The sequence below is a fragment of the Pelodiscus sinensis genome, chromosome 31, assembly GCF_049634645.1.
Source record: "Pelodiscus sinensis isolate JC-2024 chromosome 31, ASM4963464v1, whole genome shotgun sequence".
Taxonomy (NCBI): domain Eukaryota; kingdom Metazoa; phylum Chordata; order Testudines; family Trionychidae; genus Pelodiscus; species Pelodiscus sinensis.
The window spans coordinates 10,089,125-10,116,161 of NC_134741.1; the positions used below are offsets into that span (position 1 = coordinate 10,089,125).

The 27,037-nt window shown below is 50.7% G+C and overlaps 9 non-coding genes across 9 annotated transcripts; 3 read left to right on the forward strand and 6 right to left on the reverse strand.

Moving 5' to 3' along the window:
- Window positions 1-330: 330 nt before the first annotated feature.
- Window positions 331-403, forward strand: TRNAF-GAA (transfer RNA phenylalanine (anticodon GAA)). Its single transcript has one exon. It is a non-coding gene; the product is annotated as a tRNA-Phe (tRNA).
- A 1,502-nt stretch (window positions 404-1,905) lies between these two features.
- Window positions 1,906-1,979, reverse strand: TRNAI-AAU (transfer RNA isoleucine (anticodon AAU)). The gene has a single exon. It is a non-coding gene; the product is annotated as a tRNA-Ile (tRNA).
- Window positions 1,980-3,107: 1,128 nt separating this feature from the next.
- On the reverse strand, window positions 3,108-3,180 carry TRNAK-CUU (transfer RNA lysine (anticodon CUU)). Its single transcript has one exon. It is a non-coding gene; the product is annotated as a tRNA-Lys (tRNA).
- A 3,144-nt stretch (window positions 3,181-6,324) lies between these two features.
- On the forward strand, window positions 6,325-6,397 carry TRNAF-GAA (transfer RNA phenylalanine (anticodon GAA)). Its single transcript has one exon. It is a non-coding gene; the product is annotated as a tRNA-Phe (tRNA).
- A 1,043-nt stretch (window positions 6,398-7,440) lies between these two features.
- Window positions 7,441-7,522, reverse strand: TRNAS-UGA (transfer RNA serine (anticodon UGA)). The gene has a single exon. It is a non-coding gene; the product is annotated as a tRNA-Ser (tRNA).
- Window positions 7,523-9,823: 2,301 nt separating this feature from the next.
- LOC112544587 (small nucleolar RNA U3) lies at window positions 9,824-10,032 on the reverse strand. The gene has a single exon (XR_003087932.1). It is a non-coding gene; the product is annotated as a small nucleolar RNA U3 (small nucleolar RNA).
- Window positions 10,033-11,340: 1,308 nt separating this feature from the next.
- On the forward strand, window positions 11,341-11,413 carry TRNAQ-CUG (transfer RNA glutamine (anticodon CUG)). The gene has a single exon. It is a non-coding gene; the product is annotated as a tRNA-Gln (tRNA).
- Window positions 11,414-12,427: 1,014 nt separating this feature from the next.
- On the reverse strand, window positions 12,428-12,510 carry TRNAL-UAA (transfer RNA leucine (anticodon UAA)). Its single transcript has one exon. It is a non-coding gene; the product is annotated as a tRNA-Leu (tRNA).
- Window positions 12,511-23,926: 11,416 nt separating this feature from the next.
- On the reverse strand, window positions 23,927-24,008 carry TRNAS-AGA (transfer RNA serine (anticodon AGA)). The gene has a single exon. It is a non-coding gene; the product is annotated as a tRNA-Ser (tRNA).
- Window positions 24,009-27,037: the final 3,029 nt, after the last annotated feature.

Consider the following 27,037-nt stretch of genomic DNA (forward strand, 5'->3'; position numbering starts at 1 on the left):
TGTCTGGACGCTCTTTGTCGACAGAAGTTTTGTCGACAGATACTGTCGACAAAACTTCTGTCGACAAAACCCGGTAGTCTAGACGTACCCTCAGAGGGAACACAGATCCCCACCCATCTTCTTCCCTCCAGTGGCAGCCGCATTCACTTTCAGCCACTGGGACACCCCGGGAAGAGAGGCACGAATGGGGCCAAGTGCAAGTCAGGCTGAGGGGGGCAGGCAAAACTCATCTTGCCTTGCAGGTCCACTGGCATCAGCATCTCTCTTGTATTCTGCTGAGAGAAAAATATGCCTGAGAGAAGCATGGGTCTCAGAAAACTTGCAGCAGTTGCCAAAGTAGCTCAGTTGGGAGAGTGTTAGACTGAAGATCTAAAGGTCCCTGGTTCAATCCCGGGCTTTGGCAGAAGCCTTAGTCAACATGGCTTAGTCTGTTTTGGCATCTCTACATCTCTGGCAGGCCAATATCTGCAGTCAGAGTTCAAAGGCTGTATCAAGAGGCTGGGAATGACATAATAAAGTTGATGATATTTCAGGGTTAGAAATGGGAGAGGGGATTTCATGTCACCTCAGAGATTGTTGACACAGTAGAACAGGGCTCTTGGCTTCAGCTGCTCCCAGCCTTGCGTCTCTGTTTTTAATTCCATGCCCCCAGAAATTAACATTAACAGAGCCTGCCTCGGACTAAATCTGAGGCTTCCCCATACTGAGGACACACTATTTCTATTTTCTTAGACTGGAAGTTATTATGTTGATTTAAGCAATTTCAAAATAGTTTCCAAGTATACACATGCCCTTATAGTCCTGGTCTTCACAACATCCTCTGGCAAGGAGTTCCACAGGTTGACTGTGCGTTGTGTGAAGAAATACTTCCTTTTGTTTGTTTTCAACCTGCTAATATCATGGCGCATCCTTAGTTCTTCTATTATGGGAACAAGAAAAATACCTTTGCTTATTTACAGTCTCAGCAACAGCCATGATTTATAGATATAGGTCCCATGGTGTAAGGAGCAGCACTTGGGCCTGGGAGTCCTGCAAGCCAAGCTCAAATCTCAGTGGGACCTGCTAATGTTTGGCTGCAAAATCCTCCCACTTCCACTGCTTTGCCTTCTTTCCCCTTAGGTTCATGAGAGACAATTTCTTACCTCATGCTGGGGCTACGTCTAGACTGGAATGATTTTCTGGAAATGCTTTTAATGGAAAAGTTTTCTGTTAAAAGCATTTTCGGAAAACAGCGTCTAGATTGGCACGGACGCTTTTCTGCAAAAGCACTTTTTGCGGAAAAGCATCCGTGGCCAATCTAGACGCACTTTTGTGCAAAAAAAGCCCCGATCGCCATTTTCTCAATCTGGGCTTCTTTGCACAAAACAAATCTCAACTGTCTACACTGGCCCTTTTGCGCAAAAGTTTTTCGCAAAAGGGACTTTTGCCCAAACGGGAGCAGCATAGTATTTCCGCAAGAAGCACTGATTTCTTACAGTAGGGAGTCAGTGCTTTTGTGGAAATTCAAGCGGCCAATGTAGAAGGCTGGCAAGTTTTTCTGGAAAAGTGGCTGATTTTCCAGAAAAACTGGCCAATCTAGACACAGCTATTGAGTCTCCCTCTGTGCCTTGTGCTGGGGAGCCTGCCCCCTGCAGGGAGCCTTAGGGCAGCCACTGCTACAGCAGGAATTTGGGCAACAGGTCTCCCCACTGGGGACAATGGAGGGAAGAGAAGAGTTTTCCCTGCTATTGGGGGAAGCCAGCCAGGACGAGGCCCTTTCAGCCACTGGGTCTGTGCAGGTTGGAACCTTCTCCTGCTAGTTCTCTGGCCTGAGTCCTGCAAACACCTGAGCCTTTTACCTGCTTCTGTTTCCCTGTCCCTAGCAGGAGGCAAAATGAGGGCAAGTCAACAAACCAAACAACCCTGTGGCCAGCATGGGGCTTGAACCCATGACCTTGGTGTTATTAGCACCACACGCTAACCAACTGAGCTAGCCGACCAGCAAAAGTGTAACTCACAAGTGGCCCTTTCAAGAAAGGTGCCTCACACAGCTGCAGCTGCCAAGGGCTTTTCTCTGACGGGGCCACTAACAACTCACTGTGATGTGAGCTGGCTAGTCCAGCTGGTCTGAGGTTCAGTCAAGGTGGCTGGCGGCCGGCATGGCGCAGTGAGACCCACGGAAAAGAGGCAGCCGGAATCTCTTGCTGCCAGCACCTCCCCTCCCAGCTTCTTCCCTGTCGGCAGCAGCCGCAGCCCCTTTCGACCACTGGATCAGCGCAGGAAGGGAGGCGGGAATGGAGCCACGCCATTCCGCTCACAGTGCACTACATCATATCCTGCACGTGCAGGCTGCCTGCGCACAGTATCCCAGCCTGCACATGCTAGCAGCCGGCCGCTGAGCACAGGGAGTGGCTCTGGCAGCAGCGAGGGCTTCATGTGCGGTGGCAGCTCACATTTTCCTAGGTCCTCCTGGGAAACAGAAGAGGTTTACCCTGGGCACCCATGGAACTGCTGGATCAGGAAAAGCCAACTGAGCCATGGTGCCCTCCTCAGGGAGTTTGGTGAAACTGTTCTACTCTATGGTCCTAGACAACACCTTTGACTCCCAAAGTGCAGCCATTCTCCATTTCCCTCCAGCCCTGGCGGCATCTGGCTCCTTGGGCACAGAAGGCCACAGCTCAGTGGGCAGAGGCTCTGACATGCACATCTCCCCCAGCCGCTGGGGCTGTAGAATTTACCTTTGAGGTTTGGCATAGTTTGGGGGAGGGAGAAGTGCAGCAAACATTGATCATCTGGCTTGTAAATCCCTTGGTCCTAGGGTTTGGGTTGGAGTCCCCAGGAGGGCACCTGGCCTTCTTCAATTTGCTGGAAGGAGGTGAAGCTACAGAAGCTGACGGGGGACAATCAGCGGGCGGAGGGTTATTTTTTCTCCTCCCTGGGCTGATGTGGCTAGAACTGAGGAGAAGAAAATCCTCTTCCCTTCTCCTCAGAAGATGGAAATTGCAGTTGGTTCTCTCTTTGGTTCTACTAAAGCTGGACGCCAGGACTAGACTTTTTCTTTCTAAAACCCTGGTGAAAATTGAGAGCCAAGTGCTCATAGGCTGAGAATGTGAGTTAAGGAAGGGCACTGCCCAGCATAGGGCTTGAACCCATGCCCCTGAGATTAAGAGCCTCATGCTCTACCAACTGAGCTAGACAGGCTGCCTGTGAGAAGTTTCCTAATATCCCATCACAGCATAACAGGAGCCAAGTGTTCTCCACTGCTTGACTCAAGGCTCTTTCTTGCCCCTAATGGGGGGTTCTGGTCTGTGGAGAGGTTTGAACTCGAACCCCACTCCCAGTACACCCACTTCTTTCCCCACACGGAACGGCCCCATTTCCATCTCTCTAGGGACAGGAGAAGGGCTCTGGCCTGTTCTCTGCAAAATGCTCAGCCTGTTTCATTTTCTGCTGGAACGAGTGGGATCCATGCACCCTGTGTCCTCTTCCCCCCCTTTCCACAGACATAGCAGGCCAGGGGGCTATGAGCCTCCAGAGGCCCCTTCCTACTTGGCCTCCCACAAAGCTGGGGTGAAAAGCTGCTAGACCCCAGCCCTCCTGGGCCAAGCCATGGCAGAGGTAGCAGGATTCACTCCCATCTTCCCCTGCCTGTGCCCTGGTACTGAGGGGCCGGCCCCTTTCCTGCTGCCCCAACTCTTATTCCCACAATGCACTTTGTGCAGGGGCCATTGGTCTTTCTGCCAAGGTGCGTGACTGGAAGGCAGGACTCAGGACCCTTCCTAAAATATACAAATCCCCCGCCCCTCCCAGGGGCCAGGTGAGTGACTTGCCCTGCATATGTGACAGCATCAGACCCCTCCCACCCGTCTGCTCAGTGTGCAGACCAAGCCCAAGGGTAGCACCTGGGTTGTGTGTTACACAAAAGCCTCTTGTTCCCTGCCCAGTTCCCAACACTGGCTGCTGATGCTAACTTCCATGGGGGTGTAGCTCAATGGTAGAGTCTTTGACTGCAGATCAACTGGTCCTTGTCTCAACTCCAAGTGCTCCTTGGAAAAAATTCCTTCTAGTGTAAACATTTTCCTTTCCAGTTCCATCACACTCTGGTTATACTTTGCTTGAGGTTCTTGACATTAATAAGAACCCTTAGGCTGTGTCTACACTGGCCCCTAAAAACAGAACAGCCATGCAAATCAGGTAAGTCAGGATAGGGAAATCCGCAGGGGATTTAAATATCCCCCGCAGATTTAAATAAACATGTCCGCCGCTTTTTTTCCGGCTTGGGGAAAAGCCGGAAAAAAAGCATCTAGACTGGCGCGATCCTCCAGAATAAAGCCCTTTTCCGGAGGATCTCTTATTCCTACCTGTGCAGACACAGCCTTAATGCAGAGCTACTCAACTTTGGGATCCCTGGCAGCTATAATCAATGGCATTTAACCACGATGGACAGGGCAGGTGTCCCTAGCTGGTGTATTCCAGAAGCTGGGAATGGATGACGGGAGGGATCATTTAATAACTGTCTGTGTGAGAATTCCCTCGGGACAATGAAATTGGCTGCTGTTGTGAGACAGGATCCTGGGCTAGTTTGGCAACTGGCATGGCCCCGTCTGGCTGTTCTGATGTTCTGTTTGGTTTCTGTTCTTGTCCCCACTGGCCAATGGAAAATGGAGCCTTGTCCTGAAGGGGACAGAAAGTGGCCTGTGAAAGGTTAGGGTAGTTAAGGAGAGACCCATGTTCATGTGTCCCTGATGGTCTAGTGCAGGGGTCTCCAAACTACGGCCCGCGGGCCGGATGCGGCCCGCGAGGCCCTCTCATCCGGCCCGTGGAGACCTTTTTGTCTACGGAAAAAAAATTACGGAAATTTACGTGTATCCTGCCAAGATCAGCCGCCGCTTACGTGGACGTTATGTTTTTACCGAATTAAAATAGAGGCACGCAGTAGTGCGTTATGTTTTCCAACCGATCATTACATTGCAAAACCTTATATGCTGCTTACTTTTTCTACTTCCGTTCACAGTCAATGAGATGATATAACGCCATCTAGTGGCGGAGTTTTTAAATGGTTTGCTGCTGGTTCAAGACTTGATTATTTTGATCACAGTTTGCCAGTTGCGGTTGACTGTTGCGATGAGGAGGTGTTGGTGTCAATTAGCGTCTGATTTCGAAACATGTTGCACTCTATTTTATTTAGTGATAATTTCCTTCGCGTAATTACTTATCAGTGTGTTTAAAGTATTGGGAATGTCGTTAGTTTAGTAAGAATTTTTCAAATATTCTGAAGAGGAAACATTAAAAGCAACCTTTCAATCTTTGGAACAACATACCTGTGTGAACAAACATTTTCAAGAATGAAATACGTGAAGAACAATTTGAGAACAAACTTGTCCGATGATAATCTCAGGTCACTGTTGATGTTAGGGACAACAAATCTAAAGCCAGAAATGTCTGCTATTTTGGCATCCAGGAAACAATTTCACCATTCACACTAATACAGGTGTTCATGTGTAGTGTATCAATGTGTTATTAAATAATAACTGAATAAAATAATATTAAATAAATAATTAAAAACAACATCCATGTTTTGATTGTTTTTTATTTGGACCTCAAGTGTGTAGTCGGCCCCCGAACTGCTGTTTGATAGTTAATGCGGCCCTCGGGCTGAAAAGTTTGGAGACCCCTGGTCTAGTGGCTAGGATTCAGCACTTTCACTACTAAGGCCTGGGTTTGATTCCTAGTCAGGGAAACCAGCCTCCTCTGTATTAATGAAATCTGCCGAGTCTTTGCCCTTTTCCATCACAGGGAGGGCCAGTGGGCGAAGGGAAGGGAAGGGAGGGGCTGGGGTGCCAGAGGCAGGCTCTGGCTGAGAGACACTCCCAGCAGCCAAACACATTTCTCAGGCAGCCCCTTCCCTGGGCAGGGGGTACAGGGGGTACAGGTCATACCCCTGGGTGAATAAGAGCTTGTGGGGACTGGCCAGGGCTTCAGGCAGGCAGCTCCCATTGGCCACAAACAAGCTGGGAGCAGGGACCAGGCATGAAGCCTTTTCCTCTACAGCTGAGAGACACAAAGGGCCCAGCAGCCCCTTCTCTCAGCTGTGCGTGGGGGCAGGGCGAGCAGGGAATCTGCCTGAGGCTTCTTGCTACCATGTTGGGTGGCTTCATGGGCTGGATCCAGCCCACTGGCCTGTATTGCCCAGGCCTGGCTTAGAGGGAACCTTGGCTCTGGCTGTGGGGGAGGGGCGCTGTGGAAAGGCCAGTCTGGCCTTCCTGGGCAGGGCATGACGACATGTGGCCCGGCTGCCAAACATCCCGGACAGAGAATTACAGGCCAGAGAAGCCTTTTGCAACAGCCAAAGTAGCTCAGTGGGGAGAGTGTTAGACTGAAGCTCTAAAGGTCCCTGGTACCATCCCAGGCTTTGGCAGGTGCTAATAGGGGCTAATAACTTGAAGTTGATGGGTTTGCTTAGAGCTGTCATCCCAAGCTGCCCTGCAGGAGGAAAGGGGAGCTGAGCTGCAGCCTGGGACTCTTCCTGCTTTCCCCTGGCCCTGGGCCCCTATCTGGGCAGGTACAAGGGCTACAGTTGGGGGGAAATCAGGTGACGCCACAAGAAACACTCCCTGTTGGCCTGGCTGGAACATGGCACCACATGAGCATGTTGTTAACACCCATGTGCCCCCTCCCTGGCCTCAGGACCACTAGAGATGTCCAGCAGCTCTGCCCTTGCACCCTGGGGCTGTCTGTCTGGGCCATGCACTCAGACACACTGGCCCCTCCCTTTCTAGGACAGGGCTCCTGTTGTTCGTTGCTTTACTCAGCCTGGGAGTTGGGCTTATCCCCAAGCAGCAGGGGCTGTGTTTACCTGGGGAGCCACAAATAGCAGCAGAACCCCCTGTTCCCACTTTTTGCTTGGCTTTGAACCAGGAGCCTTTTGCACAGTAAGCAAACACGATAACCACTACCCCACAGAAACATTCTTGTCAGTTTTTTTCAGTACATAAACTTGGACAAATATTCTGTTACTAATTCTTTGCCCAAGGCAGAGCAAGAGCAGGGAACAAGACCCCCCCCCCCAATACTTCTCTAGACCCTTTGCTCCCAACACGGGGGGGGGGGGGAGGGGGCTGTGCACCTCGGGAAGAGTGACTCACATCATATCCCCAACATTTCTGCCCTTCATGGATGGACCTTTGGGGGCAGGCCCAGACGCTCCATCCTCTCACTCAGCTCCTATCACACACTAGAGCAGGGCAGCACCATGGGGTAGGGCTGAGCCATGGGGTGCTGGGCAAGGGGCAGAGGCTGCAGGAGCTGAGAGTTTCCCTAGAGCTCAGGGACCCATAATGAGGCACCATGCCCCGTGTCTCTCTCGGAAAGGCGCAGAAAGGGATTGACTGGGGATGGAGAGAGTAGCTCGGGGTTGTGCAACTTGTTGTCTGCTTAGGGGTGTGGTCAAAACACAGACCTCACTGTGAACAGGATTTGAACCTGCACAGGGAAACCCTATTGGATTTCAAGTCCAACGCCTTAACCACTCGGCCATCACAGCTATGAAGTGAGTAGTGCCCCAGGGCCAGGGAAACTGGTAACTAATCCCAGTGCCCAGACCTGACATCACCTCCCCCACCGAATTCACACAGCAAACCTGGCTCCCCGAGAACAGGGGGAGCCTGGGGGCTCATTGCTGGGCCATGGAGTGACGCATCAAACCAGCCCCCTCCTGTGGGCCTGTGAGTGTTGCTGTCCCTGCTGTACAGACAGGGCCATAGATTCACTGGTCTCATTAGCATCCCTTTTCCAGAAAAGGGTGCCAACGTAGGCACAGCCAGCCTGTGTGTGTGTGAGTGCAGGAGTGACATATATATATATATCATATGCATATCATAAGTATTGATTATTCTATGTGTGTTCAGTAAATGTGGCGTGTTGCCTTATCCCTCTGAAAAAGATCCTTAGTACTTCTTTTAAGTCCAACACTTGCTGCCTGTCTACACTGGTGTGGAGTTCTTGCGCAAGGACACTGACGTTCTAATGTGTGAAATCAGTGCTTCTTGCGCAAGAACTATGATGCTCCCACTCAGAAATAAGCCCTTTTGTGCAACTGTTCTTGCGCAAGAGGCCAGTGTAGACAGGCAACATGAATTTCTTGTGCAAGAAAGCCCTGTTGTTAAAATGGCCATCAGAGCTTTCTTGCACAAGAGAGTGTCTACACTGGCATGGGTGCTCTTGTGCAAAAACACACATCTCTTGCGCAAAGGTACATGCCAGTGTAGATGCTCTTGTCTGGAAGAGTTTGTGCAGAAGAACTCTTCCGCAAAAGCGGTCTTGCGGAAAATCATGCCAGTGTAGACGTAGCCACAGGGGAGAGAACGCTCATGCAGTGTAGATGCTCTGCAAGTTTTGGGGCAAGAACAGGTGTTCTTGTTCAAAAAGCCTGCAGTGTAGACATGGCCTTGGAGCATCTGCACTATGGCTGTGTCTAGACTGGCCACTTATTCCGGAAATCAGCCGCTTTTCCGGAAAAACTTGCCAGCTCCAACTGTCTACACTGGCCGCTTGAATTTCCGCAAAAGCACTGACTTCCTACTGTAAGAAATCAGTGCTTTTTGCGGAAATACTATGATGCTCCCGTTTGGGCAAAAGTCCCTTTTCCGCAAAACTTTTGTGCAAAAGGGCCAGTGTAGACAGATGAGATTTATTTTCTGCAAAAAAGCCCCAATCGCGAAAATGGCGATCGGGGCTTTTTTGCGCAAAAGCGCGTCTAGATTGGCCAGGGACGCTTTTCTGCAAAAAGTGCTTTTGCGCAAAAGCGTCCATGCCAATCTAGATGCTCTGTTCCAAAAATGGTTTTAATGGAAACCTTTTCCATTAAAAGCATTTCCGGAAAATCATGCCAGTCTAGACACAGCTTATGAGCGTGTTTTTGCACAAGTAAATTTACAGCTCATCAGAAGAGAGGGCTTTTTGTGCAAGAGTTATTCCTCTTTCTATGAGGAATAAGCCTTTTTGCACAAGAGCTCTGACTTTTTCCAGGAAAACGACCAAGTATTGCTCTGTCATCACTGAAAGATGTTATGGCAGCTGTGACCCAACAGGTTACTTAGAGTTCCCTTCCCAGCCTCTCCCTCCCCAGCTGCAGGAAGCTCTGTGGCGCACTCAGCACTAGCCCAGCTAGTTGTTGAAGGAGACAACCCAGAACTGGCTCCAGCCCCCACTCAGTAACCTGGGGAAATGACCCACCAGGCCTGGGCACCTCGGAGAGGCAACAATTCCTCACTGGCCAGAGCAGAGCCTCCCTCTCACACAGTCATGGAGCCTTCTCCCCTGCTCCTGCCTCCCCCTTCACTCAGCTCTCACTGCTCGGTGCTGCCAGGGAGGGGCCTCACTGCTCGTCAGTGTTCCCGCTCCAGGAGCAGGGTGAGTTTCGTCTTGTGAACCAATATTGAGTTTGTGGGCGCTTGTTTGGGGGTGGGCCCCCACAGCGTCTGCCAGTTACTAACAAATATCTTAGCTACATGTTATGGGAGAAAGACAGTACCCCAAGGGATAATTAACACCTGGCTGCAGCTAGTATCTGTCTCCCCCAGGGTCTCTGTCTCCCCCAGGGCCGCTAGGGAACAGATGAGGGACAAGGCGTGAAGCAGATCCAAGGGGCTGGCTAAACCCAGTGTGAGAAGCACATGGAAAAAGACCCAAAAGCAGGTGAGAGAACAGCATGAAAACATCAGGATCAGGACCATAGTAGCACATGTAAAACCAGGAACTCAAGAAAAGCCAGAACAGGACGATAAAGTGAAATCCCTGCTCCTTTCAACTTCAAAACTAACTTAGAACTTTTTGACAGTAGCCAAGCACTCAGCCTGTGCTCTCTTCCTCCAGCTTCCCAACAGGAAAAAAGGAACAATCACCAACAGCAATTACATTAAAACAACACTATCTGCTTGCTTCATGCTCAGAAGAGAACATTGTGATTCATTCTCATAGCTAGTAAGACCAACCACTTTCAAGTACATTTTTCTAGCTACCAACTTTAAAAACAATCTCTGAAAGTACAGTCTTAGTAGGTCCCTGCTCACTACACACCCACACTCATGTGCATTCACTTTCTCCTCATGAGGAATGTTTTCACACAACACTTAGAAAATTAAAGAACAGAAATAATCCCAGCAAAATGCTTGTCCCATTCAAACACACTCTACCAGGTTTAGAAATCTGCATATTAGAATATGCTCTGTGTCCCTGTTTACAGAAACACGCCTCCTAATTAGCATGTGGAGCACCTGGCAGCCAATCAAAATCTCCTGCTGTTTCTTCCTGAAACTGCAGATCCTGGGGCTCCTCTAAGCCAGTGGTAACAAACTGCCAGTCTGCAGACCAGCAAGGGGCCAGGAACCCCTGCCTGCCGGGCAGAGGTGGAAAATAACTAAGTAGAAATACTTGCTCACACTACTCAAGACCTTTTTCAGTTGTTTGTACTTTACTCAAGTAATTTATTTTTGTCACACTTTGATTTTTATTCAAGTTATTTTATTTTTTTAGACAATATTGTACTTTTTACTCCACTCCCATTTCCAGAGGCTCTGGGTTGCTCACGACTTGCATCGTTCTGATTTGCTAAAGCCCAGCTGCATGTGCAAGCACCAGTCATCCAAGAAATAGCCAATCCACAAGCACAATGACCCTGCCAAGGAAGAAGCCTTTTAATAGCTGCTCCAACACCTTGTTATTCAAACCCAGTATCCCTGCAGGCCCTGCCAGCCTGAGACCTGAGCGAGCAGGGCAGCTGCCCAGGGCTCCGTGCTGAGGGGGTGATATGAGCAGTCTCATGTGACCTTACCTGGGGCCAGGCAGCAAAACAGAAGGGAACCCAGCAGCCGGGGTCAGGGGGGATAGAGGCACTTACTTGTGTCGGGTGAATCCTCTGCTCTTGGGAGTAGCAGGAGGATGGGTGGGTTCCTGGGGCGGGGACTCCCCATTCTCCCTGGGACAGAGGCCCCTATCGAAGCCCTGTGGGGGGGGGGGGCAGGCTGTGCTGGAAGACGCTGGGGGTGGGCGGCTGAGGGGGGTGGGGATTGAAGAAGCGTCTGTGTGGGCACTTGGGCAGCCAGCTCGCCAGTGAGCAGCAGAGCACACGGGCCTGTCGCCCCCCAGCCGAGCCCCCCAGCTGCTCTCCCAGGGCTGTGGCTGACCAGCCTGCACTGCTGCCAGCCCGGGCTCAGCTCTGCCATGACCTGCCCAGCTGCCTCCCTGCCAGGGACTGCAGACGTGTCTGCTGGAGTAGAGAGGAGGGACGTGTCTGCCCAGCCATTGTGAGGGGTGAGCCTTTGGGACAGAGAATTTCTGTCCCATCTCCTTGTTTCTTGTCTGGCCCCAGTGGCCTAATGGACAAGGCACTAGCCTCTGGAGCCAGGGGGTGAGGGTTCAAGTCCCACCTGGGGTATAGAACTGTGACCTTCTGAGGGTTGATTGGTACCTTTGGCTTGCTTTTTTCCCCATGAGAAATGGTTCCCCAAGAAATGCCACATCCCATAGGACAGCAGCTGTCTAGTCCCACCAACTCCAGGAGTGACTCAGACAGAGCGAGGGGGCTGGAGCAGAGCAGGGTCTGTCTGGTGACAGGGCAGACGCTCAGTAGGTGCAAGGGGGGAGCTACTTTGGCCTGGCCCTTTTACAAAGCCCTTGAGCATGGGACTGGCATTGGGGGAAAGTTCCCTCAGCGATGGGATGAGGGGGCTGTGCTGGGCTAGGAAGGCGCCGTTCTCCCTGCTCTTGCCCCCAGAAGACATGGCTGCCAGGCCTAGGTGCAGGCAGACTGGCAGTTGCTGCAGCAGCACAGGGGCAGGAGGCCCCACTGATGTGGGGGGAGGCAGCCCCAGCAGCAGGCACAAGGTGGGCCAGCATATGGAGGGAGGTGTTGGACTGCATTTCCCTGCTGACATGGAGCTGAGTTGCCAGGTGTCCAGTTTTGAACTAGACAGTCCAGTATTTGAGCTTTCTGTTCAGGAAACAATCTGAGAAAATAGAAATAGAAATGTCCGGTATTTTCTAAATAATAACAATAATGTCAATTGTGGTGTCATGTCAAGTGTGTCTGGTATTTTTGTAGAAACCATCTGGCAGCCCTACATGGAGCCCAGGTGACAGGACACCTCCTAGTACTCACTGCTGCTAGCAACACCCTCACACCACTCCTCACTGCTCTTTTCTAACAGGTGTAAGTCCTCTTGCGCAAGAGGGCAGTGTGGATGCGGGACAAGGGTTTCTTGCCCTATAGCTAAAATGGCCATCCGAGCTTTCTTGCACAGGAGAGCATCCACACTGCCATGGATACTCTTGCACATGGCAAGATGCCGCCAAACATAGCCAAAGGGACCTTCAGAAACAAAGTCCAGTCCTCTGCCCTCATAGCAGGGCAAATCACCATCCAGATGAATGTCTGTACAAAACAGGAAGCTATCAGGAGTGGGGTTTGAACCCACACAGACAAACGTCTATTGGACCTTAAATCCAACGCCTTAACCACTCGGCCATTCTGGTGACAGAAGAAAGGCTAGATGTGTGCAAGTTCTCTTTCCAAATAGTCCAGGGACTCGCTCTCAGAGCATCTTCCTGGCCCATCCCTGTTGCATAAATTGCTGGTTTCGTCCCCTTGGAGGCTAGTCTGATTTACCCCAAGAAGAGAGTCACACTTTCAGGCTGGGTCCAACTCAAGTTTATTGGTTGCAACCAAGGTACGGCTAAGGAACTCAATGTTCAAATCAGAGCCGACGACCAACATCTCATAGGCAGGGGTTTTTATAGGGTTCACATCTTTCCTGGTTTAGGTGCCTTAACATGATAGGTTACTTCATCTTTGACATTTAGCATTCCTATAGGTCAGGTTAATTTTCCAAATGAGGTTAAATACAGTGCCTACTTGCTGACTTTGCAGTTACAGCTGTGTTATATTCATTCACTTTTGCTGAACAATGGGCAAGCCATACTTCCCTTTTCCCTTTCCTGCTTGAGCCGGTCACAAGTTTAAAGGATATGGAATCTATCCATATCTCTACTTAACAGAAGACTGGTTTCACTTCCCCTCGTCTCCTTATTATAAGTTATTACCTGTGACAGGCCTTGACCTTTGTCATGTCTTACTCCTATACAAATAGCAAATATATCTAAGCATTAGCAATGTATGTATATTGTACGTGCCCCTCATAGGGGAATCAATGGCTCCGGGGGATTTGACTTCCCTTTTACACATCAATTCCCCCCTCAAGAGGCTTTCTCTTTCTTATACCTCATCAGTTTCTTCTTTGGCTAATCTTTGGTAATGTACAAGCATTTCACGGTTGACAGTAGTCAATACAGTGCGACATATAGAGGCAATTATACAAGGTATAAAACAGAGCATTAAGCATAATATAATCACAACAAAACAAGACTAAACAGGAATGTGTACCAACATAGCACAACAAGAGTTTTCCTCTTTTTCTTTGAAACAGTCGTGGTTCAGCATCATGCAGGGGAGAGGTTACTAGCACATCACCCTGTAATATTTCGATTCTTCTGGTGTCCAACAGGTGGGAAAGCAGGACCAGAAGAGAGAGGCTTATCAGCAGTCGGGGTAGGATCATTTTGCAATGGGAAGCATTGGCTAACAGTCAGTTCTTGGCATTTCACAGCGCTGATGGACATAAGAGTCTTTATTCTCTGAGCCAAAAGCCAGCTAGCTCTTTTGGAACCAAGGTTATTTCCTAGGAATAAAGCAAACCGTAAAAACAATCCCACGTGGTTGCTTGATACCGGCCTTATCAAAGTGAGGCCTTTTTGGCATGTGGTTGCCAGGGGAACCAGGGTCGCAGTTACTGCTGTAGCATACGATTCTCAGGCTGACTTAATGATTTGAGTTTGTCAGTCCTTAGCAAGATACCATGGACTGCCTCAGTTTACTCCTATAGTTCTTTTCTCTTGACTTTGGGGTTCTTCTTAATCTACTAGGTTAAATACAACAATTTAAGGGATTTTAATTTACTCTGGAAGTGCTGGTACAGCACTATCATTATTATAAATGTTAAAATCTAAACTCTCTACATAATTTGGAAAACACTATTCAAATCCATCCCCAAGATATTTCGTCGCCTTACTGGCACTGCCCATGATTATAGGTTTGACCTCTACTGCCTGGTTGAGTGCTGCAGAGATAGGTGTTTGGCATGGTCCACGGTGTTTCCCTATCTGTGTGTACCTCAGACGGCCAGCCCCGATATATCTTTGGGCACTGGCCACCAACTTCTTGATCTTTGCCTGCAGGGCCAGTAAACCCTCCTCTTGGTACTTACTTCCGCCGTGCCACTCAGCATCTCATGTGTAGTTATCTCCACTACCAAAGTGCGATATGTCCACATTCTATTGACGGTTAGGCCGCTTGATGAGGGACCGTTATGCACACAGACGGATATACAGAGGGGCAGGATGGAGTAATCTGTCTGGGTAGTCAAACACCAGTAGGTACCGTTCATTTGGACCAGCTCGATGTTCATTTGTTTTTCTATGACAACCACATCAAGCCTAGGCAGATTCGTCATGATGTTAAATGGGCAGGTACATAAAATTTCCTTATCAAAGTGGGTACAACAATCCCTGGGTATAGGGAGGCTCCCACACCTTCAGAATAAGCAATGCCTTCTAGTCTATCTATATGCCCTTGCTTTGGTACAAGCAGGGAGGTTACCATTCTGATCTGATCTGAGTGAGGAATCCTCAGAGGGACCAAAAACAAATGGTTGTACTATGCCCTGTCCAGGTGGGCCTTTGGGTCCTCATGGATTCTCTCTTTCCCTACTCCCATGGGTAGGCACAGGGGAGATTGGGGACTCACCACCATAAGAACTAAGTGGTAGTGGCTAAAGCTTACCTTATTCTTCAATACTGGCCTTCTAATTTCTTTATTTTACTTCCAATCCAATTAGCTTCTGGTCCAAACATCAGGTTAGGTCTACAGAGCTGGACAGATCCTTCAAACTATTTAGGATCAATTGATTAGCTTGGCTGGTGTGTAGGCCTTTACGGGCACTGGATATTACTGCATTTACAAGTCTGGATTCTCATACAATTTCTGGGCTATGACATAAGTGTTGCTGATAGGGTTACCAGGCTCAAACCAATCTGCGATGGTATCTGCTAAGCCCCGTCGTTGCCTAATCAGGCATTTGCCAATTTGATTAACCAGTCTAGCACACAGCTGGTCTGTACCAGTGTGGAACATCATCAAGGTAAGGATCAGTGACAGTTGTCCTTGTTCTGGAACAGGGGCCTGTTCAGGGCATGGTGCACAACTGGGAGGCTCCATTTTGTCCTTAAAGTCCTGGTTGATGATATCCAAATGAGGGCAAGTTAGCAATGGCCATTAAAACAAAACTAATCTGGTGGGAAGGAGCTAGTCCTGTCTCCCATCCTTCTGTTCACGTGATGTACTCCTTGCTTCCTTCCAGTTCTTTTTGTTCACCTGTGGAGACATTGTTAACATTCTCCTAGCCTAAACAATTTTCTATTCACAACATTTGCAATACGTATTACAATTAAGACACACAAGACAAACTTGGACAGAACACAAACACATGTCATGACACAGAACCATGGCATTTTGTTGTTGTTTTTCTTCAACTGGCACCAGCGCTTTCTGATGATCTGAAAGACAAGAAAACATTTCTCCCCCCCCATCGGGGTGGCCTATTATAACTTAAAATACTGCCTAAGATCTGCTAGGGGAACAGGTTACAGCTAGTTCCTTACCATTTTCATGTGCGAGTGAGCTGCAACTTTCTGAGAACAAGAGCGCTTCATCGGTACTCGTGACCTTCCACTCCCTTGAATTACCTTAGAGTTGCTAGCCCTCCCCAACAGTGGCATGGTTCAGTTTCCCTCTCGTATTGCAGACCGGGCCCTTTTTTTCCTCTTATGATCTGTCTTGATCCTGCTAAATGACTTTTCTTAATTACACAGATTTGTCTAGCATTAATTTGGTAAGGAGAGTGGGCTTTCTAGTTAGCCCCCACACTTCCTAATTCTTTTCAGTATATGATTTTCATAACATCCAGGCTGCAACAGTTGAGTTATGCTGCTGGCTCTGGGGTGAATCACTTGCTCATGTTCTGTAAGGAGATTTATGTTGCAGAATGTGTCTCCTTGTTAGGGCAGATTTAGTTTTTAGTGATTACATCTTCACATTCAATTTCTACTGGTTGACATCTGGGTGGCTTTTAAGTTACCTTCCCCCACGCCCTCAAGCCAATTATAACGGCGTGTGAGGGAAAGGTTTTAACTGTTTGTTATGTTTTTTCCTCTGGATGGCCCCCACTCATATGTTGTGAAACATCTTTGGGTTGCCTGCGTTTCTAGCCGTAGAGGCTGTCGTTATCTATTTGCTAAGAAGGGCTTGAGAATTTCCTGAAGTTGCTTGGATTCGATCCTTGCTCAAAGCCCGCATACCCTTTTCAATCTCATAGCTTAGGAAGGTGCATATTTGGGCCTTCTCTTGTGAAACTTTATATCCCTTCTTCCTTAGGGCATTTAACAGGGGCTCCGTTGCCCTTTTTCCCTTTTGCATATCAGGACTGGTAATCAACAAATCATCAATATACTGGAGGAGAGCTACCTCAGGGTGCTGCCCCCTCCAGTCTTCTAAGTCTTTTTGCAATGTCGTCCCAAAAATATGGGGGGATGACACAAAACCCTGGGGCAACACAGTCCACAACAGCTGGGTTTTGTGATGGGTGTCCGGGTCTTCCCATTCAAAAGCAAATAATTTCCAACTATTTTTGTGTAAAGGTATAGAAAAGAAAGCATCTTTCAAGTCTAATACCATAAACACTGTTGTGTCTGCTGGAATTTGTGTTAAGATAGTGTGTGGGTTGGGGACCATAGGATGGTCTACAAGAACTTTCTTATTTATTGCCCGTAAGTCTTGCACGAGTCTATAAGAGACGCTATCCGGTTTTGGCATCCCTAAAATAGGGGTGTTGAAGGGAGAGGAACTTTCTACTACCTAGCCATATCTTTTGAATTGTTCGATTAATGGCTTTAAGCCTATCCAGGTGGCTCTTTTTTCTCTCTCAGGGGATATGGCTTTACACCCACAGAGCCTTCTCCTTCAATGAGAGGAATTCTTACTGGAGTCACAAACTTTGCTCGGGCAGGGGTCTCATCTGCCCATACACATGGATTGACTCCTTCTAAGACTTCAGTCCCTTTTGTCTCTAACAGCATCTCAGCTGCACAGAGAGCCATCTGGTAATTTGAGCCCTGTTTCACCGGCAGCTGCACTACATTCTGATCACTACGGAAGAAAATTTTAGCTTGCAGCTTAATTAGCATATCTCGCTAGCAGGGCAACAGGGCATGCAGATGAAACAACAAAGGCATGCTCTAACATAATTTTTTTCTAATCTTCATGAGGAGGGGTCTACATACGGGTAGCCTGCTTCTCTTTCCCTCAATTCCTTCTATCGTCACATGCTTTCCACTTTCTTTAGCTGAAGGGGGTTTTATGGGGATCATAGAGAACGTGGCTCCAATATCCACCAGAGCCTCATAGTCCCAGCCACCCACCCTTATTTTTACCATGGGATCCTTTCGAGCTTTAGCTCGTAGGGTGGTGGCCTTAGATCCCGGTCCCTTTCAACTAGATTCTTCTCCGGAGGATTCTGCCCGCATCTGGCGGTTCTCCGGTTGTCTTTTCTTCCCCTTTGCCTTCTATTTTTGGGCAGTCTCTCTTCCAATGTCCTTTTTCCCGTCAGTGCACACATCCATCAACTGCTACCCGTCCCTTTCCTTTCTGAGGGGGCCCCTTATGGTCCGGCCTCTGGTTGCTGGAGAGTGCTGCAGCCAGCACTGCCATCTGCTTCTGCGCTCTCTTATCTTCCCTCCTCTATTACTTCTCTAAGGGGGTACTGATGGTATGATGATCCCGGATCTGATGGGCCTTTTCGCAAGAAGTATTTTTTTGCCCGAATTGAGTAATCCACCCTGTTGGCTCAGCCCCCCTCACTTCAGCCTTTGCAAGGGGGGGCTGAAGTGAATCCAGGACCAGCAGGAGTCTGATAAGGGGGGTAACTTTTCAGATGTAAGTTCACTTATGATTTCAGAGTTACTGTTTCCTCCTGAAGTGGCAGGAGAGGAACAATTCTCATTCTCTCTAATAGGGCTAGACCCTCCTGAAGAAGAAGGGGGTTTCCTCTTCTTTCCATAGGACTCAAATTCCTCATCACTAGAGGGAGCCAGTATTTCAGGGCTTTTACCTCCCAAGGTCTTTGCCTTTGCAGCCATGACCTTACACACACCCATACTACATTTTAATATCCATTTTGGTCGATCTGAACGTGGAATAACCAACAATCAATATATGGGAAGTGATCCCACTGGCCGTCCCGCGTCACAACGCTATGTGTTAGGGATACCAGGTTTACATCAAAGGAGCCCGTATCTGGCCATCCGACACCAAAAGTAGGCCACTCAAGTTGACAAAATTTAATTAACTCATCTTTTGCCATTTTTACTCTATAGATACTTTTAAAATTACTAAAATTCTGTAACATGCATCCCAATGGGGTTGAGGAGTTTTCTATCCGGGAGCTTCCCGAACCCATATCTATCTATTTATATATATTGCGCGCACACACACACACACAGTCAACAAGCTTTTATCGTGGCTCCATGTGTCGATGGAATGACACCACACCAGCTTTTAGCGTCCGAACTCAGAGAGGGGTCCAGCGCTTGGCTGCCTCACTAGAGACACCGGTGTGCCCTTATGGAGCCGTGACACTTAAGACGGGCCTATCAAACAGTAACAAATATAGACAAACAGGGGGCTTAGAGACTCGCTGGGTCACGAGGTTCGGCTGACCCCCCTTGCAATCAAGAAATCCTGGTCATCGGGTTTCCCCTTGCAGGATTCTTGGGGCGGCTGGAGTCAGCTTAAGTCTCAGACCTGGTCAGCGACAGTCATGCTTACACACAAACCTGTGGTTTCACAATTTAGGTTTCCAACAAATCATTTAAAACAAAGAACAAGAGTACTCCTACTAAAAACAAAAGCAATCCACTGGAGTTTTCCTAACTCCTCATAACTTCCCCACGCAACCCACGGGTTCATGGTGTTCCTTCTGGGGCTTACAGAGGTTTCTACCATTTTGGGAGCGACCCAATTCCACAATATTGTGTTCTTTCCAATGTTCAGACCTATGTGCTGAACGCAACGCCCCCGGGGGACAAACAAATACTCAGACCTATATGCTGAGTGCAAACTTACAGATCAATATCTGCTAGAACACAGGAATAGGTATACTCACTCCGTCTATACCCCGGCGCCTTCCTCTTTTCTTCGGACCTGACAGCCTCGTGTGACTCATTCAATAGAGACTCCTTTAACTTTCCGGATGTCCCGACTCACGCTTTCGGTGCCGTGACGGACTCAAACAGTCCGGTGCACACTTCACGGTCACCTACGGCGAATCTTGTCGTCCGACTCCGGAGTAGTCCAAGGGATGTCCCATCTGGGGTGCCAATTTGTTGCATAAATTGCTGGTTTCGTCCCCTTGGAGGCTAGTCTGATTTACCCCAAGAAGAGAGTCACACTTTCAGGCTGGGTCCAACTCAAGTTTATTGGCTGCAACCAAGGTACGGCTAAGGAACTCAATGTTCAAATCAGAGCCGACGACCAACATCTCATAGGCAGGGGTTTTTATAGGGTTCACATCTTTCCTGGTTTAGGTGCCTTAACATGATAGGTTACTTCATCTTTGACATTTAGCATTCCTATAGGTCAGGTTAATTTTCCAAATGAGGTTAAATACAGTGCCTACTTGCTGACTTTGCAGTTACAGCTGTGTTATATTCATTCACTTTTGCTGAACAATGGGCAAGCCATACTTCCCTTTTCCCTTTCCTGCTTGAGCCGGTCACAAGTTTAAAGGATATGGAATCTATCCATATCTCTACTTAACAGAAGACTGGTTTCACTTCCCCTCCTCTCCTTATTATAAGTTATTACCTGTGACAGGCCTTGACCTTTGTCATGTCTTACTCCTATACAAATAGCAAATATATCTAAGCATTAGCAACGTATGTATATTGTACGTGCCCCTCATAGGGGAATCAATGGCTCCGGGGGATTTGACTTCCCTTTTACACATCATCCCTGTGCCAGGGCTTCCCACCGAAAGGGTGAGAGAGCCGCCCCCTCCCCCCCAGTGAGGAGGGAAGCAGGGAAAAGGGAAACCAAACAAGAGAAAACCCAACGTCCCCAGGGATTCCGAGGGACAAATGCCTGGTGGGGAAAATACCCCCCCACATTCACCGGGCTATGTCTACACTCCCAGCTTCTTGCACGAGAAATATGCAAATAAGCCTAAGTGTGGAACATCATGGAGCTTCATTTACATACTTAATGAGCCACCATCTTTGCAGAAGAGGCTCTTGTGCTAGAAGGAGCTGTCTGCACTGCCCCTTCTTGCACAAGAAAACCCCTCTTGTGCAATGTCACTATTCCTGAAAATAATCGTTGTAGCGGCATTGCACAAGAGGGAGTTTTCCTTGCGCAAGAAGGGGCAGTGTAGACAGCTCCTTCTGGAGCAAGAGCCTCTTTTGCAAAAATTGCAGCTCATTAGGCATGCAAATGAGGCTCAGCGATATTCCATGCTTAGCCTCATTTGCATATTTCTCATGCAAGAATCCGTGAGTGTAGACACAACCCTAGTGTTTTGCCTGCCTTGCATTTGGCCAGCCCCCATGGATCAGGCCAGTGATTGCTAACCTTTCTTTTTTATACCATGGACAGCCAAATCCATTAAGAAACTTTTGCCAGACCAGTAACATTACATTTACATATCTGCATATATATTATGCAAATAACAAATCTGCAAATATGGAAATAAACTGTTGCCAGTCCCTAACAGATCAGTGTTTGCAGGTATCTACACTTAAAAAAATTCACAGAAAAAATTCCCCTCAGGCTGCTGGAGGGGGCAGCTCCTCCCCCGGGGGACTGGAGCCTGCAGAGGGAGGGGCGCAGGGAGAGGCACCCACAGAGGCAGGGGACATTTGGGACACCCTAGTTATAACCTTTAGAAATGTTGTCAGGGCAGAGGAGCTGGTGCCCCCCAATGCTCCCACCCATCACCTCTGCCCAATGGGGGTGGGGGAGCTGCTGTTGTATCTCCCCTCACTCCTTCTGTACAAGCCCTGCCCTGTATCTCCCCTCCCCCAGCCAGGCTGCTCTTGCTCCCCCAGTCTCCTCCCAACCTCCCCTGCCCCCTTTCCCTTCCTGTGACCCCCCCCAAGTTTCCATCAATTGCACCCCCGCTCCCAGCCACCCCCTGACTGGCATGATCCCCCCAACCTCCCTTCAGTGCCTCCTGCCCCATCCTGGCCCCTCCTCACACGTCCCTGTTCCCCTTCACCCGTCTTATCTGCCCCCACCCCTCTTGATCCCCCTCTCCACCCTCTCTGGGATGGCTCCTCCCGCCCCGCACGAGCTGGTAGCAACTTCCCTGGCCCCAGGCTGGGATCAAAGCCCCCTCTGCTGAGAGCAGCCCTGGGGCAGATCCTCCCACTGCAGCCCTGGGGGGCCTGCTCTCTGGGAAGGGAAGGGGGGGTCTCTCTTACCTGCCCCCCCCCGAGCGCTGCCCATCCTGGGGCGGGGGCTGGGCCGGGCAGGAACTGGCCAGGCTGGGGGTGCTGCTGTGGGAAAGGTTCCCAGGGAGCAGTGTTCTACATCCCACCAGCCCTGCAGGAGATTCCCCCTCCTGGCTGCAGCCCAGGCTCCAGGGGCCCAGCAGTGCTGCACCCAATGCTGGGCCTCAGGGGATCTGCTCGGAGCCGGCCCCAAAGGCCCCGCAAGCAGAGGGCAGGAAAGGAGCCAGGCTGAGGCTTTGCAGGGAGCAGGCCGGGGACCTGGCAGGAGGAGGCTCCAGCGAGCACAGAGCCTGCGCAGGGCCAGCCTGCTGGGAGGAGAGCAGGAGCATCCAGCACCATTCAGGCCAGCGGCAGCCGACACTGGGGAGCTCTGAGACTCCAGTGCAAAGGCCTCCAGCCCCCAGCCCCTGGGATTAGGTGCCCTGGAACCAGGCCCCCTGCAGTAGCATTGTGGCTGGGGGGCTCTAACCACAGGGGAGCTGGCCCCAGAGCTCAGGGCCTGAGAGTCTGCTCAGCAAGTGAGATTCGCCCGTCAGTCCAAGCTGCTTTCTCCCCGGCTGCCATTCCTGCCTGTCCCGTGCCAGCGACGCAGGTAGGCCAGTGGGGCAGGACGGGGGGTGTCAGTGGGGCCCTGCTCTCAGTCCGTCCCTCACAGGCCCTGTGGGCTGCTCGAGGGCTGAGCCCGTCGCCCAGGCCTGGCGCAGGGATGGACCATGGGGCACGTTTCCCCCTGTGAGCGTGTGCGGGGGCAGGAGGGAGCCACACAGGCCCGGCTGGAGGTTTTGTGCTGGGGCTGGAGGCTTGAGCCAGAGCTGTCGGCCTCAGTGGGACTTGCTCCTCCCCCCTCTCCTGCCTTGCTGCCTCCTTTGGCCAGCAGCGCTCGGGGGCAGCGAAGGCTGAGGCACAAGCTCCTCAGAGGGGACAGGCCTGAGGCCTCTGGCTTCTGCGGTGCAGAGCAGGGGAGGGAGGCCAGGCCCAGGCCAGTGGGAGAAGGGGCAGCCCCTGCCAGGGCAGCAAGGGGAGCTGCAGGGAGCAAGACGCAGTATTTCTGCCTGGTTTCACTCAAGGGTCCTTCTGCGGGTGAAGCGCCTGTGACACCCCTGTGCTGCTGGGTTCCTCTGCCCCTCCCCTGGGAGGCCGACCCCTTTGGGGGGGCTCTTGCCCTGGCACTCGTCCAAGGGCCACCTGGGCAAAGCAGCCTGCCTCAGGCACCTTCCATAGCTCAGCTGGCAGAGCAGAGGCCTGTAGTGGGTGCTTGGCAAGTGTCCTTAGGTTGCTGATTCAACTCCAGCTGAAAGAACCTGGTGGCTGCCTTGGGTCTGTCCCCCTCAGAGCTCGATGCTACAATTGACAAAATGGTTTTGGGTACCAGCTGCCAATCAAATGTCTTGGGCTAGATAGGCCTTGAGTCATGGCAAGAGCTGGAGGGGAACAGCTGCACTTTGAAATGGGAACATGTTCTCTGGAACCATAGAGTAGAACAGTTTGAGGGCTGCTTTCAAGTAGGGCACCATGACTTAGTTGGCTAAAGCAGATGATCCTGGGTTCAACTCCTGGTGGTGCCTTGTGGTGAGGCCATTGTGTCTCTTCTTTCCACCATGTCCCAACATGTATCTGGAGTTGGTTTTACCTTTTGTTGAGTTTTCTGGTGTCCTCACAGTGGAAGCAGGATGGCAGCAAAGAGCAGGAGCAGTGTGTACAGGTGCAGGTGCCCTCTGGGTTTGATTTAGAGAGTCTTATCTAGACTTGCTAAATCAAACTCTGGGAGATGGATTGCAGCAGAAATCTCCACCTGAGTGAAGACATGGCCTAATGGTGCAATTAGTTAGATGCTGACCACGGCCAGTCTGAGCCTTTCTAGTGCTCCGGGAATGTGGCACTGCCCCCCGGCTCATGGTGCATGTGCGGCTCCACCCTGGGTGCACAGTGCATATACAGACCCTCCCCCTCCATGCATGGAGCTTGTGATGGCAGGATGCTCTTGTGCTGCACAGCCTGGCCCTGCCACCACCGCTGGCGTGCAACCCAGGGTCCCCTGGGGCAGGCCATGCAGAGCCCCACAGCTGCATGGGGAAGGGCACTGCTGACAGGTGCTGTGGAGGTTAATGCAGCCCCAGGGAACTGCTGCAGCCTGCCAGGAGCCAGTGCCTGAGGGCAGCTGCCCCACTAGCTCAACCCTTAATCCAGTTCTGATGCCAACAGTAACAGCCCCACTGCTGGTAACTCACAGAGGCCCTTGCTGCCCGAGGAAGAGGTGTGGGCAAAACACAGACCACGCTGTGAGCAGGATTTGAACCCGCGCAGGGAAACCCTATTGGATTTCTAGTCCAACGCCTTAACCACTCGGCCATCACAGCTGTGGGCAAAGTGGATCCAGGGAAACTGGTAAATAATTCCAGTGCACAGCCCTAATGTCACCTGCCACAGAGTTCACACAGCAAACCATTGCAACAGCTGTGCAGAGGAGTCCCGGCCGTTCTGCTCTTAGGCTGTCTTGGAGGTGAGTTCTGCTTCAAGGTCTTCCCTCCTCCTTCTTGGTCTTCCTTTCCCTTTTCCTTCCTCTTCTCCTCTCCCCTTTTCTTCTTCTTGCTGGTCTCCTTCTTTGACCCCAGTTTATAAAGAGAAATTCAAGTACCGCTTAGTTCTACCTTAACCAATTATTTAGTATAATTTCACTATCCAGTCGGCTAAGATCGAGCACTTCCAGCCTCTTGGAGAGCCATGTCACAGGCACAAGCCCCCGGAGACCCCTCTGGCCCTTCCAGGGACACATCACAGGACCAAGCAAGTGGCAGCAAGTGCCGGGCACTGTCATCGTCTGGGCCAGAGATAAAGCTGTGGTCCGAGGTGGAGTCTCTGCAGGCCCTGCAGTCCAGTTGGAGGAATGCAGATATTTATGGCCAAACAAAGGCCACCTCCACCCACCTCAGACCAAGTCAGAGCCAAGGTCAAGGAATTGCGGCAGGGGTATGTGAGGGCCCGTGAGCATAGCTCCTGCACTGGGGAAGCACCTTAGCACTGTGCATACTGTGAGGAACTGGACCAAGTCCTGGGGATTGAGGAACCCCTGTCTCCAGGGACAGGTGTGGAGTCTGGGATGGAGACACCTGGGCAGCAGCAGCCTCAACGTCAGCACGACAACCCAGATGACCAGCAGCTCCAGGATGAGGAGAAGGAGGATTCCAGGAATGTTGTGACCCTCACCCTGGAACCGGTCCCCCAGATGCAGGAGGCCTCCCAAATGTCCTCGGGCACCGGGGAGGGAACATCAGGTGAGTGTTGTGAGGTTGCAACACACACAGGGCAGGTGGGAGCACAGGGGATGATGCGCTATCGTGACGCATCATGCTGATTGTAGGTGGGGGGACACCACACATGTCTGACCCCATAGAGGGCCGTCCTCCCCCCGTCATGTGTGCAAGACACCACCTGCTCCTGCAGACAGTGCTGCCAGCGGCTAATTTCCTAACACTGGATGCAAACAAGTGTAATGGGGGTGTAGCTCATTGGTAAAGTGTTTGACTGCAGGCAAAGCAGTTTCTTGTTCAACTCCAAGTGCCCCCTGAAAAGGTTGATCAACTTCCTTGAAACAGTTGCATCATGTTCTGGATTTCTGCTGTGCAGAGATTCCTAAAATTACTACAAATCCCTAATGTGTTCCTGTGTCAATGCATGTAAACCAGGCAAACCCCTCTCAACTGAAACAAGTTCAAATCTGCTGTGTGTCTGGTTTCTATTCCCATCAATTCAGCAAGGGTGTGATCTGAAAGTCCTTGGTCTACCAATGCAGAACAACAAGAATCACACCCAGAGGGGGAGGATTGGCCACAATCAATCTTCTGGAGTTTGATTTAGCAAGTCCAACTAAGACTCACTAAATAAAATTCAGAGGGTACCCCACCAGTTTCCAGTATGTCTGCTCTTTGCTCCCTTTGGGTTCCTGCAGTAGGGACTATTCTCACTTCGTAGGGTATGTTTATAGGGGTATGTTTACACTTGCACCCTCTTTCCAAAAAGGGATACAAATGTAAAGATTGAAAACTGTAAATGAAGCCACCAGGGACACATACAATGGGCCTGCAAAAAAATGAAACAGGCTGAGCACTTTGCAGAGAACAGGCCATCGCCCTGCTGGGAGAGGCTCCATCATGCACAGACTCTGCGCAGGGTCAGACTGCTGGGAGGAGGCTCTGGCCATGGACTTTCCTTCCCTCTCTGTTACCTCCTGCACCTGGGGCTGAAAGGGACGTGGGCTGCAGGCTGGTCCTGCCCAGCTGCCTTCCCCAGTGGGAGCAGAAAATGCTTATTGGACGGCTCACAGGTTATCCCCAATGCACTGGCCTGAGGGACTGAATTCTTGCTGCCCCTGGGTGCACCCAAATATCCCTTCTGTGGGGGGGGGGTGGACAGGCTCCCCAACTCACACCCCTCCTGTCACATAAAACTTGCAAACGGGGTTGATTTTCCTCCATCTCCCCTTGCTTGCTGCTGGGCTAAAAGAAGTCCTGAAACCAGCCCCGTCTCCTGTCACTGGAGAGATGGCCCTGTGCTGGGATATGAGAAACCATCCCAGTGACGCTCCTCACAGCCCAGGATAAGAAGGGGGCTCTGGGTGGAAGGAACCCAAGTAAATCAGGTCCCAGTGGGCATGAACTGGGCACCAGTTTGGCCCAGTTGAGTGAGGGGTGGTTGGTGTCAAGGGCAGCACTCAGGACTCTGAACCCTGGAATCTGAGGCCCCATTCCTGCCTCCCTTTCCAGGCTGACTCAGGGGCCGAAAGGGGCTGCGGCTGCTGCTGGCAGGGAAAAAGCTGGGAGGCAAGGTGCTGGCAGCAAGAGATTCCAGCTGCCTCTTTGCCCTGGGTCTCAGTGCGCCATGTTGGCCACCAGCCACCTTGACCAAACCTCAAACCAGCTGGACTAGCCAACCCCACATCACAGTGGGTCGCTAGTGGCCCTGTCAGAGAAGAGCCATTGGCAGCTGCAGAGATGTCGCTGCAGCTGTCTGAGGTGCCTCTCTTGAAAGGGCCACTGGTGAGCTGCATTTTTGTAGCCTGGCTAGCTCAGTTGGTTAGAGTGTGTTGCTAATAAGGTCATGGGTTCAAGCCCCATGCTGGCCACAGGGGTGTTTGGTTTGGTGACTTCCCTTCCTTTAGCTGCCTGCTATGGACAGGAAAGCAGAAACAAGCAAAAGGCTGAGAGCTTTGCAGGAAGCAGGGCAGAGATCTGGTAGGGGGAGGCTCCAGCCTGCACAGCCCCAGTGGCTGAAAGAGCCTTGGCCTGGCTTCCTGTCCCCAAAAGCAGGGGACCTGATGCCCAAATTCCTGCTGCTGCAGTGGCTACCTCAAGGCACCAGCTGGGGGGCAGGTTCTGGAGCCCAAGCCACA